This window comes from Lepeophtheirus salmonis, chromosome 9, assembly GCF_016086655.4.
Source record: "Lepeophtheirus salmonis chromosome 9, UVic_Lsal_1.4, whole genome shotgun sequence".
NCBI lineage: Eukaryota > Metazoa > Arthropoda > Copepoda > Siphonostomatoida > Caligidae > Lepeophtheirus > Lepeophtheirus salmonis.
In genome coordinates, this window is record NC_052139.2 from 35,256 (window position 1) to 50,770 (window position 15,515).

The following is a 15,515-nucleotide window of genomic DNA, read 5'->3' on the forward strand; positions in this document are numbered from 1 at the left end:
GAAACTAATAATATATTACAAACATGTTAATTAAATGAACAACTTCCTAGACTATGACATTTAATAAAATTAAATAAAATTCACATGTTTTATAATAGAAATATATATCAAATAACACTTGCCTAAAAAGTTTACTTTTTGTGTCTAAAATTTCGATATTGGAATACTCTATAACTGTAAGGATTAGATAACCCATGTGTTAACTTGATTTGATAACTTGTATTAGAACAGGGTGGTTAGATAACTTTACATAAGAGGAATATGCAAATTTATGTTCTTAATATTAGATTATATTTTCGGGTAAGTTATTTAACTCGAATTATTTTCATTCATTTGATATCTTGAAAACTTTCTATAAGTGAACCGCTTATGTGTATTTCAAAAAGTAAATTGTAATTTTGTTTCAGATAAACATTAAAATGAGTGAGTTTGACACGATTTTGAATCGCTATGGACGTCTTTTTGAGTCATGACTTTTCTCTGATGTTTCCTTTATGGTTGATGGAAATAAGCGAGAGTCTCCCAAAAGGATTTATGGCCATAGAAACATTCTTGGATCTGCTAGTCTTGTATTTCTACGGATATTCAATGAAGACTTGGAAGAGTCTAGGATAGATGACAATGATCTTGTGTTTGAGGTTTTGGATGCGACTTAATCTGGATTCAAGAAAATGTTGAAATAGATATACACTGATCAGGTTACGTTGTTTCTTAAAAACGTGTGTCCTCTGCTCTATTGTGCTAAGAGGTATAATTTAACCACTCTCCAGAAAAAGTGTATTTCCGTCATGAATGATGTCCTAGATGTGGATCTTTGCTTCCTCAATTATTAATCTAAATTACATGGTGTTGATCATCTGGTTCCTATACTTGTGAGTCAATTTGTACTCAATCCAACAATTACACTTTCCTTTCAACTCTGTCCTGAGAATCAAGGACAATAAAATACGCAAGGACCTTTTGTCATCTGATAAACTGGATATAGATGAGATAAAAGTCTCTAGAACTGTTCTCCGCTGGGCAAAATCTCAGACTGAAGATAAAGAAGGAGACTTGAGAGAAATTCTTGGACCTGCTCTGTACTCGATTCGTTTCCCAATTCTATCTCCATCTCAATTTGTGCTTGAAGTCGTTCCATCAGGATTTCTTACTGACGAAGAGATTGTTGATATTTTCAAATACATTTCCAAAAGTAACTTTACCGTGAATTCTAGAGAACGTGCATGTTATAAATTTGAATTAAAAGATTTTACACTTCTCATAAACTTAAAATACTCTTTTGTTTTAGGGTGAATAAACACATCAATATCCATGGCTTAGGGGAACATGTCCTTATTTTAAAGAAGATTAAAAAATAAGAGGAGTATTTGTCTGAAAATGATTGATGAATTTTAAAATATGATAGAGGATGGAAACCACTACGATTTATTTTGTGAACCCTTAACTATAGAACCACAGACTCTTTATAGAGTCTATCTTCAATACGACGAATCGTTAGTAAACAGGAGTGTTTGAAAGGGAAGAGAATGAAGGAAAAGTCAAAGAAGATGGAGTTAAGTTTTACTTTGAGAATGGTCCAAATGGAAGTGACAATAATACAACTGATGGTAAGTATCAAATTCCACACATTGTCTTTAGTCGACTCCCTTCAGTTATGCAGAATTGAAAAACTCATCATTTCCACGTTTCTATTACTTATTTGTATGTAATACTTCGTTACTTATATTTTCTTCAGTTGAATAAAAAGTCAATACAGAGAAGAATTTCAGTACATTTTGTTTTTGCCTCAATTTCTCCGAGCTGGTATAACATAATACTCCCCAAGTTCTAACACAACATTCAATAGCTCACCAGAGTCAGCAACTGCAGTGAGTAACCCATTGTTTCATGATTTAACCATCGTCGTAATCGGTTCAGATTTAGAGGTTCTATTGTTTTCGGTACCGGTGCTTTTTATACAGCCTAAGTTTTAGTAACAGGGACATAAAACAAGGGGCGTGGCCTTGAAAGATCGGGCCCAGGAAAGGACATTACTTTAAATACAAAACTTGTACGCATAGTGCTTTAAGTTCCAGAAGCGGACCGGAAACTAAGGTTGTTTAAGAAAATGGTTTTCAAAGTGGGAGCCGTGAGGGAAGGGTAGATAGGGGCGTCCAGGAAGATGGAAAATTAATGGGTAGTTTATGAATTATACATGTTTGTACAATGGGGGCCTCAGATAAAGATGCATTATTGTAGGGGCAGCCTTTGGCATAGTAAAGTTTGGGAAACCCTGTCTTAACAAATATCGTAGTTATTATATCCTTAAATTGATTTTGGGGGGAAATTATTTTTTTAATTTTCTCGATTTGGGGGTGTACCGCCCTCCCTGCGGACCTGGATTCATAATCTAGTACCGAGATAGACTAGCAATGTATTGCGGTCTCGAATTTGTTGGTTCCGGTTCTAGCGGCTCAAGAACCGGAACTGTTAGACCGATAAGCGAACAACCTTACATTTAACCCCAAAAATACATCTGATTTCATAAGAAATAATGAACAAAATCATGGATCGTTTTCTAAAAAGAAAAGCCCCACAAAAGCTTGACAGCCTACTTCATTTGAGTTGTTTATCAGGTCTTATTGTTGGGTCTTGTGGTGCTGTATCGCTTAGGTGGGCAATCAATTTTGTTAACGTCACTTTTTTCTAAAGGTTAAAATTATTATTAACCTCAGTTTGTATTAATATGCTCTGTTCAGTACTGTCTTGTCTAAATAAACAGAAAATTTACATTTAGGTTATACAGCGTAATTTTCAATCATAGTTTACAATGGGATGCCTTGAGATTTTACACACTTTTCTAAGGTTTCTGAGGTCTACTTCCGGTTCCTAGTGTAACAACCCTGTAACGGTGGATCCAAAAATTCAAAACAGCTCCTGGAGTCCATTCAAATATTAATAAAATCATCGCTGAACAAATCAAATCCAACAAAATTCCAAATGGAAACTCGGGTATTTATGCTTCGATGGGATGAAGACAAAAGAGGAAGCTTCATACTCTATTCTATACCAAAGAATTTATGGTCCTAAGAAAAATATATAGATATACAGCACAAAGTGCCCATACTTAACAGCCATTCAATATATAACTATTATCAGCCACTCAATGTCAGTTCTTTTTAATACACTATTATATAAAATAGAATGCAGCTATTCGACAAATACTCTTAAACTCAACAGCTACAATATTATCTTAGTTCTATTAGTATCATAAAGTAAGGACTCATATATTTAAGTAATGGAATTATAAAATAGTTTTAAGGATTATTATACTTCACTTCTTTAATTTCTTACTTTTTAAATTTTAGGTTATGTTTGTTTGTGTGTTGATGAGTCCTTGGAAACAACCAATCATTTTTGATTTTGATTGTTCAGTTACAAAGGATCTGCTTTTTGAGGTTATTTCAGAACTAAAAACTAATGACCTACATATTGTTGGAATGGCTTCTGATATGCGGCCAAAAAATGTAGCCCAATGGGCAGATTTGGGAATATCAACTGAAGCAACATAATTTCCCCATCCATCTAATGAAAAAACTAAAAATAATATTTATTTGCTAATGTCACTTACTTATTAAAAATATTGGGAAATCCCCTCATTGTTGATGGCTTTCAACTGCTAGATGGAGCCCTATTTTTAATCGATTAAAAAAAATGAAAAAGACGATGGAGAACTCCGAGTTTGTCCCAAATTAAATTCAAATCATTTTTATATCATTGGAAATGGTAGGTAACGAGTTCGTCCAGCTACTGAATTATTAAGTCACGCCACTGCGTGTGACCTCCGATTTTTAAGGGCTCAATGTATGGAAAAAGTTGCCGATTTCGTGGACCTAGTCGATAAATGGTTTTATGTTATAAACAGTACCTGACATATATACATATAATATATGCATAAGACTTTGGATGTGCCTATGGAGTAAATTTTGATGTATAAAAGAATATTCTCCAAAGCATGGTGAATGTGATTGAAACAATGGAGCGAAATAAAAATGGTGAATGGTATTGTCGAAGTCATATGCTTTGAAGTCCTACCCAAAGGGCATAATTATCTCTTCAAAATCTATTATATCATTGTATAAATAGTTAAATCATGAAATCGGCCTTTGCTTAAATTAAGATTGTCTTGAAAACTGTCTGCAGTAGAGGCCATGGATCGATTGTAATAAGTGACTCAGACAAAATTATAGTTGAGAATGATCCTGAAAGATTGGGAGGAGACCAATGTTTTGTTTCTATGTTTCAACAAATTATAAGTTAATTAAGGTAAGGTAAATATACTAATCCTGCATCTACTTTAAGGTCCTATTTTGAGCGAAGCACATACAGAAGAAAACAACATTGAATTTTCTCAAGACTTGGATGATGAAATTTATTCTCAAATCTTTCAAGATGAAAGTGAGGAAGATATAAATAATGGTTAAAATAGCAAAGAACTGCCATTTAATGATTTAAGTCTTCCCAAAATCAATATCTGTGAAGAAGAATGATTTATTTATATTGCTGGATATGTGGCCTTATCATTACATAACCAATTTCCCACTCTTGGGCTTAATACTTCTAGTGTCCAAGTTCCTTCAAGTGCATGACTTCAACCATTGTTAAGAGGGGGACAGCTTCAACCATCAGAATTTTTTTGAACTTTGCAAAGAAATGGAGAAATATTTCATTCAATTTCATGGGAATTTTTTTGATACTGAACCATATCTGATGGATCGACTCATCAACAGTTATAAAAAAGTATCCTGTACCTCTTAAATTCTTTTTATACTTGAGAAAATTGTCTGGAGTTTCAAATTTAAATACAGGGATATCCTCTACTACAAGCACATATCTCAAGTCACGATTCAGAACATCGAAAAGTAATAATAATTTTTGATGAAGGATGTTTTTCTAGATGCATCGAGTTTATTAGTGGAAAGTTTTAGCTGATGACACTTTTATGAACATGATCATAATTGTAAAGACCACGTTGTCCAATTAAATTTTTCAGTTTCAGTGTAGATAATTTAACTAATAAAGTAAACAGCATCATACATATCGTAATGACAGATTTTCATCACATACTCTAATTGCTAAATTAAATTCAATATCTCAAATTTGTTATCGGTTCTTTATCAATAACGTATTCGTTTTAAGATACTTTAGTTCAATTTAATCATTACATAAAAATGCATATCATGAAAGTTTATAACTACATATAGATAATCTTAAAAGTTGTTTGCTTCAAGCAGTCCGTGTACATAGTCGGTAGTTGAGTTTATTTATATCTCCTTATCACTTGAAATACTTACTATTACTCGAGAGCAATGAAACTGAAGGAATGTTTACGAATATATTATACATATACTTTGAAATATATGAACTACTTTGTAATTTGAAAATGAACAATATATCAGTTTTAACGAAACTATATCAGAAAATGGAAGTGGGAATTGAGAAAGTGTAAAAATAATAATGAATTTTCTCTTAAAGCTTTGTTGCCAAAGTCATACCTCAGTTTTGACTTCCATGTACAGAGTGGGCTGAAAAAAGAAGAGAGTCAAATTGAACCTTTTTTAATGTTTGGTATTGAATAAAAATCCTCTTGTACAATCAATATATTCAAAGATGATTAAATGCTAAAAACAATTTATAATTAAACATTACTCACCATAAATCAAATAATTAATTTACTTACTAATAATAAAGTATAAATTAAGTCAACAAAATCTCCACAAGGAGTTTCTATTAAAAAGAGAACTCAACTCCCATCAAGATTTATAATAAATCATATAACTGTAAGGCTCCTAGATAATGTTATATAATTCTTCATCACCTATTCCTATTTCAGGGTCGGGTGTATTTGTGACAGTTAACAGATTTGTTATTGTTCAACGGTCCATTTCGAACAATGCTGTCTTGCAGCATTCTCTTATTACCTATGCTCTTCCATTATACTGCGGAAAATAAGCAGAGGACGTGTGTTAGGGGATCCTCCATTTTCTTCAAAAATCCCCCCTTTCATAGGATGCAAATTCCACCCCAATGTCGCTTGAAATTTCTTCAGTAACTCCAAATGTTGCGAAGAAACTACTCAAGCTTACTAATAATCCCTTTACTCCTTTAAAATCAGATGAATCGTACACTTCTGTCCATCCCGACGATCTATCTGCGACTAAAAGTACCCGTATCCTGTGATGTCACAAAAGTCAGTAAAAATGGCTTCAAATAGTGTGCATGAGACATTCGAAAGTACGTATATGTAGACATCTTGTCTGTGAAGGAGCAATAGAGTTGCATGACTTACGTAAGTCTCTCATACGCCTAACGTCGTTTGTCATTTCTGGCCAAACACACACATGTTATCGTATATCTTCAACACTTCCTTTCAAAGTGGTTCTGGTACGATCACTTTGTCCTGGTACATAATCACACAATGCATTTGATATAAAAACTTTTAAATAGGTTTGTATTCCTCAATCTCCTTGGACAAATCATCTTTCAGAACTCAATCTTCCATCGTTATCATCAGTGTCTGAGAAACGGTGTTCTGTCTCGTTATATCTCTAACTTTTTTGAAGATGATTCTTCCCAGCTCATGTGCATACCTTATCAACACCATCAACAACTCCTCCTCTTCATCCGCAGTAACATCAACTATGCTTTCCATTGTATTTCTTGACATTACGTCAGCAAATGAATTCGTAATACCATGCATATGAAAAATATCAAACTTCCACATTAACGTTCACTGTTTATACCTAAATAAGTTCCTATTTAGAATATCATCCAGAGTCGATTTCCTAATAGCTTAACGAGTGGCTTATGGTCTGTTACAACGACAAATTTTTAAAGTGTAACTTTTCATCCGTCAGAGCAACATTCTGGTATTTGAAAAGTACACTGACAATATTTTAGACTAAGATAGTATCCTAATCCTCCATTGGACCAGTTTGTTCATAGACATGTAGTTAACTCCATATTCTGTTGAATGGTTTCATTATATCTTTCATACGTTCATAATGAGCCACTTGCTTAACTAATACGAACTATTACTCAATATAAGTTGTTGACTTACTCTTGCTCACTTTGATTTCTAATTTTGCACCGACGTCTAGACACTCTTTATGAGGTTCCTTGTTATAACCTTTATAGCCATCACTAAACAAATGAAAGAACATTCCGCAATCTGTGTATTTTTCCGTACTATCCATTTTTGTTCATCATGGAGCGGCGTTTGAAAGTAGAAACTACTGCCAATATTGAGTGGCTGCTCGTAGCAGTTTTGGCTCTTTCTCTAGATTCAATAATTTGGGTCAACTCTGATAGACTTTCCTTATCAATTTCTGGTACAGTGACAATCTCTCATAATGTTTCTCGATCATTAACTCCAGTCATTAATATTATTCGAACTAATTCTTCTGTAAAACCAACGTTCCTGCTGCAATTACACTTTGTTGAGAAGTAACAGATAGCTGCTTTGCTTCGAACTCTTGACGCAATAATCTTGAATTGGTTCTCCATGAAATTGTTTCATTGCAAATAAATCTGTGTATTTTACAGAGCGAATTTCCGGTATGATTGCTTGGGATTGACTTCCTGACAGAACAAAATTTTCATTTTGTTTCAAATATTTTGGTCTATTTTTAAGAAAATGATTTTCTAGTGCAACCTCACAGCATTGAAACAATTGGTCTATTCTCTCTCCGCTTTCAACTTTATTAATTCTTGTAAAGCATTTCCATCTAGCCAATAAACTATTCCAGCCATCTTCTGTCATTTCAAAAGGAATTTTGGGTCTCTCACAAGACGTGGATTAGACTAACTACCCGGATCTAAATCTTGTGAAAGTTGTTTATGATGACTCAAACTATGAGTATTAAATAGAGCAATTGCCACTGCCTCTGAATCGCTCTAGATAATTTCATCAGCATCTGGAAACGGGCAATCAATAACTGTTGGTGTTTAAGACCTAATGTTCAGTTGAGAGCAATCTTCGTTCCCAAACCAGCAAAAAAATCGTATGCTGATCCAAAGTCTTTTTGTCCTAAAACTTTGTAAAGTTTTGTTCTGAAAACACATGAACGGATTTTTCAATGGCATCTTCAAGAACAACTTCCTCCATATCTATATTCCCAACATGCTTTTACGGTTTGTCGATCTACGGACTCAACTTTTACCGAAGAGACCTTCCTTCCTGAAGAGGCTGTTTAAGGGAAGAAATAAACTCTTGATATCAGTCTTGACTGTAGTGGAATCTTTGATAACATTTCCTTTACTGGTGCTTAAGCAGGCTCCAAGCTCAAGGGCCCTATATGTTTTTGGTACGATAATATCCGGAGAGGAGAATTGTAAGTGCCACTCTCCTAGGAGCTACGAAAAAAGTCGGCCAACCAGGGGTAGTCCACTGGGGAAGAGTGTTGTCCCTATTATTTGGAATATCACTATCAATGACCTCTTAGTCAAGTTTGAGTATACTAAGATCAAGGTTGTCGGCTATGTAGATGAGTCCTACTCATTGTTGTTGGACTTGATCTTCTAAGTATAGTTCATACTATGAATCAAGCCATGTTAATCAATGGGGGCATGCCAAGGGCTTAACTTTTAAACCCTCCAAGACAGTGGCAACAGTCTTCACACGTAAAACAAAACATTCACTTTCACCTTGGCCATGCCTTACATTGAGAGGGCAACAAATACAATACTCCCAAGAAATTAAATATCTGAAAAAAAAATTTTGGAAAAATCTCACACAGATGGCCAACGATTTCAATATATGTGCAACAACAATGAACGATTTTATCCAAGATGACCTTGGGATATATCCCTACAAATTCAAGAGGCAACAGCACCTGTCAAGTAAGGTCATGGTTAAAAGACTTGAGAGAACCAATGTCATTTATCAGAAGCTGAAGACTGGCACGGCTCCTAATATTGTGTTCTGTTATGAGAAGATTTTCAGTTTGGAACAGGCTTTTAACCCCCAAAATGATTGGATTCTGTAGAAAAAACAAACGTGAGCTGGGTAACCATGGAGTCAACAGCCACAGTCTGTGATGGGTTGTGCGACTGTGACTGAGACAAGGAAGTCCCCCTTGGTGTTTGTGCCGGCCGGGGTGAAAATCAACATCAAGGAGAATATCAGCACGATTCTGGAGGAAGGTCTTGTTCTCTGGGCTCAACAGCACTTCCAGAGTGAGCCATCGACCTTCCAACAGGATGATATCCCCCTCACACATCCAGAGAGATACAATGTTGGTGTGAGGCCAAGTTTAGAGGCTTCTGGAACAAGACAGTCTGGCCCCCTCAACCCCAACCTAAACGTCATGGATCACCCCATATGTTCTATTCTTGAGAGAAGAGCCTGTCTGATCCCAAGCAAGAATTTGGACGACGTAAAGGCCAAACTGGTGACTGTATGGGACTTCATCTTCCTGGACATGTTGCTTGCAGCATGCAAGTCCTTTCCAGAGAGACTTCAGGCTGTGGTCAAAGCTAAGGGTGATCATTTTGAATTAAAGTTATATGATATGTTTTTGGAACATGTGTAGACCTGTGTCTATAATTATTTGCAAATTATGTAGTTATTTATGTCATTAGTAATTTAATAAACATTTAACAGAACTTTCCGTGGACCCTGTATAACTTGTAACCATTTTGAAGGTGATTTCATAATAAGGGTGATAATTTTGGTAAGAATAGAAGAGCGTGCGAGGAGAAAAGAAGAAATACTTATGGCATCATTGATTAAATAATATACATCTTCTTCTATCAATCATGAACGTTATCATTCCCGCCTTTATTATTCAATATTAATATAATAATATTAGATGGGGATAGTCAATAGAGAACTGAATAAAATGCCTAAAATAACGCCGCCTTCTGTCTGGATTTCTGAAAATGGAGGCCTAGGAATTTGGAAAATACTTACCGGATGAGAAACCGATGGTTTGTCAGATTTGTCGATATAAATGTGCCTTTAGTCCCCTGTCTAGAATTATGCGCCACTCATTATCCTAATCTCATAACAAGAGTATGGATATTCATCTATAAAATCAATTTAACGATGAATACATCAAGTCAGACTATAACTTTGATCTTTGATAATTGCATGTAATATAACCTTATCCTTTGCTAATCATCTACGTTCAAAAAATTTATGGAGAAATACAAGGGTAAACATATCCCTTCCCGAGGAACCATCATTAAATTAATGGAGGACGTTGGTACTGATGTCATATATAGAAACACATATAAAAATGTTTTGAGTCATCCACACCAAATGACGATCAAGTTATCAGTAAAAAGTATTTACGAATATCGAAACGGAACTCTGAATTTTGTACTATCTCACAGTACGTATTCAATTTTTTTTTAAATCTAACCATAAATTATGATTCTATTTTAGCTAAACATATCAAGAATTATGATACACAACTCAGTAAAGGGCAAAAACAACTGCTTAAATGGTCACAACAACGGGGGTAGTAGTTTTGGATGGTTTGCAACTAGTTTGTCTGAGACTACTGACTTCGCTTTAAGACTTGGGTATGATAATTAGGTTTTCCAATATTACATAGTCAATAAATATTACTTTTTTATCACTTAAGGCTTAGCTATGGTTGATGGGCTTCAAGAAATGGTGTTCAGAAAACTCATAAAAGGCAAAAACAACTGTTTAAATGGTCACAACAACGAGGGTAGTTACATTGGGTGTTGCATTATAATTAACAATTGTGTATATCCTTCATGATGTAATAGTATGTTGTTATATAAGCATACCTAAATAACGGGGAAAAATCTTTTTTGATGCTCTTAATAGGGAGTAATATCGCCGTACATTACTACATAATTAGCTTTTGCTCTAAATCTTTACGATGAATGTATTTCTAACATTTTTTTATTAGTATATTTATTGTCTAATTTTATGACTTTTACATTCTTTTATTATTAATAATTAGTTAGATCTCATCGGTAGAGATATATCTATCCTGTGCACAATTGTATATAGCAACTTCCACATGAAGAAGAGGGGTGATTATCTTTTTGATTAAACTCCACGTCTCGCTTGTGTATTGCAACCTAAAGTTATGACATATTTAACTGAATTCCGATGTTAGAACAAGAAAAAATTATCTGGATCAATCTATTATTTCAATATTCTGTATTTATAATTTATTATTATTAATAGTTATATGATTTTAATTGTTTAATTTTGTATATTTAACTTAAATGTTTAATAGTTTATTTTTTAGTATGTAGATTATATTTAATTAAAGCCTTCTTTTTTAAACTTTTATCTTCAAATATATTTCAAATACTCTACTTTGTCGTTTCATTAGCTATTATTCTGAGAATAAGGTTCATAATGAATTACAATTTCATGGAGTGTGATTTTAATCAAATCTACTGTAACGGATTAAAAACGTCGAAGTCAATTATACGTATTATATCTTCATTAAACATTTTGCTAATAAATACATTCGTTATACCCTCAAAAATCATAATAAAGCAGGCAGATGATAATCACATCAGTATTTTAAACAATGATACCATATGTCTTTTTCCCCCCTCTCCTTGCACGCGTTTTTCTGTACAATTTTATCAACTATACATATGAGTAAGGGTGATAATTTTGGTAAGAATAGAAAAGCGTGCGAGGAGGAAGGAATAAATACGCATGGCATCATTGTTTAAATAATATATATCTTCTTCTATAAAAACGTTTTATTATTCAATATTAATAAAATATGCGGATAGTCGATAGAGAAATAAATAAAGTACCTAAAATAGCGTCGCCTTCTGTCTGGATTTCTGAAAATGGAGGGCCAGGAATTTGAAAATACTTACCGGACGAGAAACAAATGGCTTGTTGGATTTGTCGACATAAATTTGCTTTTAGTCCCCCGTCTAGAATTAAACGCCACTCATTATCCTCATCTCATATCAAGAGCATGGATATTCATCTAAAAAATCAAGTTAATGATGAATACATCAAGTCAGACTTTAACTTTGATCTCACAAAGATGTTTATTGCATGTCATATACCCTTATCCATTGCTAATCACCCGACGTTAAAAAAATATATGGAGAAATGTACGGGTAAACCCGTCCCTTCCCGAAGAACCATAATTAAATTAATGGAGGATGTTGGTAACGATGTCATCTCCAAAATCAAAGAAAAAGTCGAAGATAAGGATATTTTTGTTACTGTCGATGAGACAAAAGATAATCAGGAGCGATCAATCACTGCTTTATTGATTGGTCCTTTGGACGTCTATTTCTTGGGTCGTCCATATCTCATCAACGTGATAGACATTAAACGTGCTAATGCCAAGAACATAATACATTTTGTTGTCGAAAGTATTCATGTTACTCTTGGAACCGACTTTAATGCTACTCGCCTGAAGGTGTTTATTACGGATGGAGCTTCTTATTGCAAAAAAGCTGACGAAGACCTAAAAAGACACTCCCTCAGTTGAAACATATTATCTGCGTGGCTCATGGGCTCCATAACGTTGCTGAACTTGCTCGTAAAGAGTTCCCTTGAACAAATGAATTAATATCCGAAATCAAATTTTTGAACGCTGGACTAAGAAAAAGTAGATTCGCTGCTTCTTACCAAATTCCCTTACCCCCAGCTCCAGTCATTACACGTTAGGGAACTTTGTTAAAAGCAGCAGTTTAGTATTTCAAGCACTTCATAGTAATCAGGGAATATTTAAGTAGCCTCCATGAAAAAAAAACGTTCTATAATTAAAGCGAAGGAGATTATTACTGACGAATATACATTTGAAGAGTTGACCACAATTCATAATAATCTCAATCAAATTTCTGGGCCATCACAGCTTTATAAGGACGATTACCCTTACTTGTCAGCATTACCATCGTTGAACTGCTATGAAATGATATTAAGCTAGAACCATTCCGATCTCAATTGACCAATTTCCTATCAGAAAATCCAGCTTACAATGAATTACGAGACCTAGCCTGTGTTGAAGATTCAATTTATAGAAATACCCCCATTGTAAATTGTGAAATTGAGAGAATTTTCAGCATGTTTAGACTCATTTGCACCAAATTACGATAAAAGTTATTAGTAAAAAGTATAAAATATTTACTGATATCGAAATGGAACTCTGAATTTTGTACCATCTAAAAGTAAGTATTCATTTTTGTAAATCTAATCATAAATTACTTCATTTTAGCTAAAAATATCAAGAATTTTGATGCACAACTCACTAAATGACAAAAATAAGTTCTTAAATGGTCACAACAGTGGGGGTAGTAGCTTTGGATGGTTCGCAACTAGTTTGTCTGAGACTAGTTTCTTCACTTAAAGACTTGGGTTTGATCATTAGGTTTTCCAATATTACATAGTTAATAAATATTACTTTTTTGTCACTTAAGGATTAGCTATGGTTCATAAGCTCCAAGAAATGGTGTTCAGAAAATATCGCCGGACATTACTATATAACTAGCTTTTGCTCTAAATCTTTACAATGTCATGTTAGAAAACTACATTAAGTCAAGAATGGATGCCTGAATTGTCTCATCAGTTATAAAGGAGTCGTATTTTTATATCTAAGATAAGTAATTAAGGTTTAAAATTTGACTGCATGGATTAACTTTTCTTTTTTTAGATAAACATGAAATAAATGAAAGTGGGATTCTAAAAGCTGTTCGTACTAAGATTGGAAGAATATATGGATTTAAATCTAACATTATTTTATGATTTTGACATTTACTTTATTATTAATAATTATTAAGATCTCATCGGTAGAGATATATCTATCCTGTGCACAATTGTATATGCAACTTGCACATGAGGAAAAAAGGGTGATGATATTTTTGATTAAACCCCACGTTTGGCTTGTGTTTTGCAACCTAAACTTATGACATATTGAACTGAATTCCGATGTTAGAACAAGAAAATATTATTTGGATCAATCTATTATTTCAATATTCTGTATTTATAATTTATTGTTATTATTAGTTATATGACTCTAATTGTTTAATTTTGTATATTTAACATAAATGTATGGTGGTTTATTTGTTATTATACAGATTATATTCAATTTAAGCCTTCTATTTTAAATTTGGAACTTCCAATATATTTCGAAATACTCTTACTTTGTGGTTTTACCTATTAGTTATTATTCTGAGAATATGGTTCATAATGAATTACAATTTCATGGAGTGTGACGTTTTCAAATCTACTGTAACGGATAAAAACCGTCTATGTCAATTATACGTAGTATATCTTTATTAAATATTTTGCAATAAATACTTTCGTTATACCCTCAAAAATCATAATAAAGCAGGTAACTGATAAATACTGATGTGATTATCAGTGAGAATCACATCAGTATTTTAAACAATGATACCATATGTCTTTCTCCCCCCCTTCTCCTCGCACGCGTTTTTCTCTACAATATTATCAACTATAATATGAGAGATGAATTTCAAAGAGAAAACATCGAGAATGCACTTGTAGAAAAAAGGGAAACAAGAAAAAAGAGAGGGAAGAAAAATTGAAATGAGAACCATTTAAAAAAGGAGTATGTCATAATATGTATATAACTTTAAATTCTAAACCTCTTTTTAGTAAAGGCGGCTTCCTTTTTAACTCTATGAGATAAAATCGACCTTATAATATTCCAAAATCGATTATATACTTCTACTCAAATCGATTTATATAAATGGCCGATTTTATAGTGAGGAGTTTTTTCTTACAAACTGAGTTCCTCAAAATGCATTCCCTCTCCATGTATACAGTCAATAGTTGTCCCAGAATAGGTGGATGAGAGTCTTATACTTTAACATTTTCTTGTTCTTGTTTTTTGTTTGTCTGCTCTTTCCCTTGAGTTCCTTACGAGCAATGTAAAAAGCATGCAAGCAGGTTGTAGGAGATAAGGTTTTTGGAAATTGCGAACACAAGTTCAATAGAAAACGTACATTATTTGTACTAAATGAGAGGGGAAATGGCAAAAATTGGTGTTCATACTTTATAATAGCAACCAACCTGTTTGACAACATACTATACATTAGACTACTAAGATTAAATTCTTAATTTTTCTCTTTGAAGATATATATTTAAAAACGATGTCTAAGTATCAAAAAATATGTTAATTCGATAGGTGCCTCGCATATATACTTTGTATTACTCAGGCATTAAGGAAAAATTCACCTCATATCTTTCATGCCTTTTTAATAATAATAATTATCATTTTTTATTCATTTCACTTACATACATAGATAAACATTTCAGCTAAAAATTAAAACTTTGCAGTAATATCACATGGTTATGTTACTAAAATTTACAAAAAATACGGTTACAAAAACTAATAAACCAATTTTATCGGAGGTGAAAAAGAATGCATTCACAATAAAACAAAGATAATTTATGAAAATACTAAAAGAAAAAGCCTAAATTTAAATTTTAGTTTGTATTAAAATCCTTTTAAAGATTTTAAGTAGTGTCTTGAAGTTGA

The 15,515-nt window shown here is 33.2% G+C and overlaps 1 long non-coding RNA gene across 1 annotated transcript; it reads left to right on the forward strand.

Moving 5' to 3' along the window:
* The first annotated feature begins 250 nt into the window (after nt 1-250).
* Nucleotides 251-14,153, forward strand: LOC139906315 (uncharacterized). The gene is made up of 7 exons (XR_011781754.1): nt 251-300; nt 408-1,701; nt 10,056-10,376; nt 10,430-10,569; nt 10,632-10,846; nt 13,472-13,579; nt 13,624-14,153. It is a non-coding gene; the product is annotated as an uncharacterized lncRNA (long non-coding RNA).
* The last annotated feature ends 1,362 nt before the right edge of the window (nt 14,154-15,515 follow it).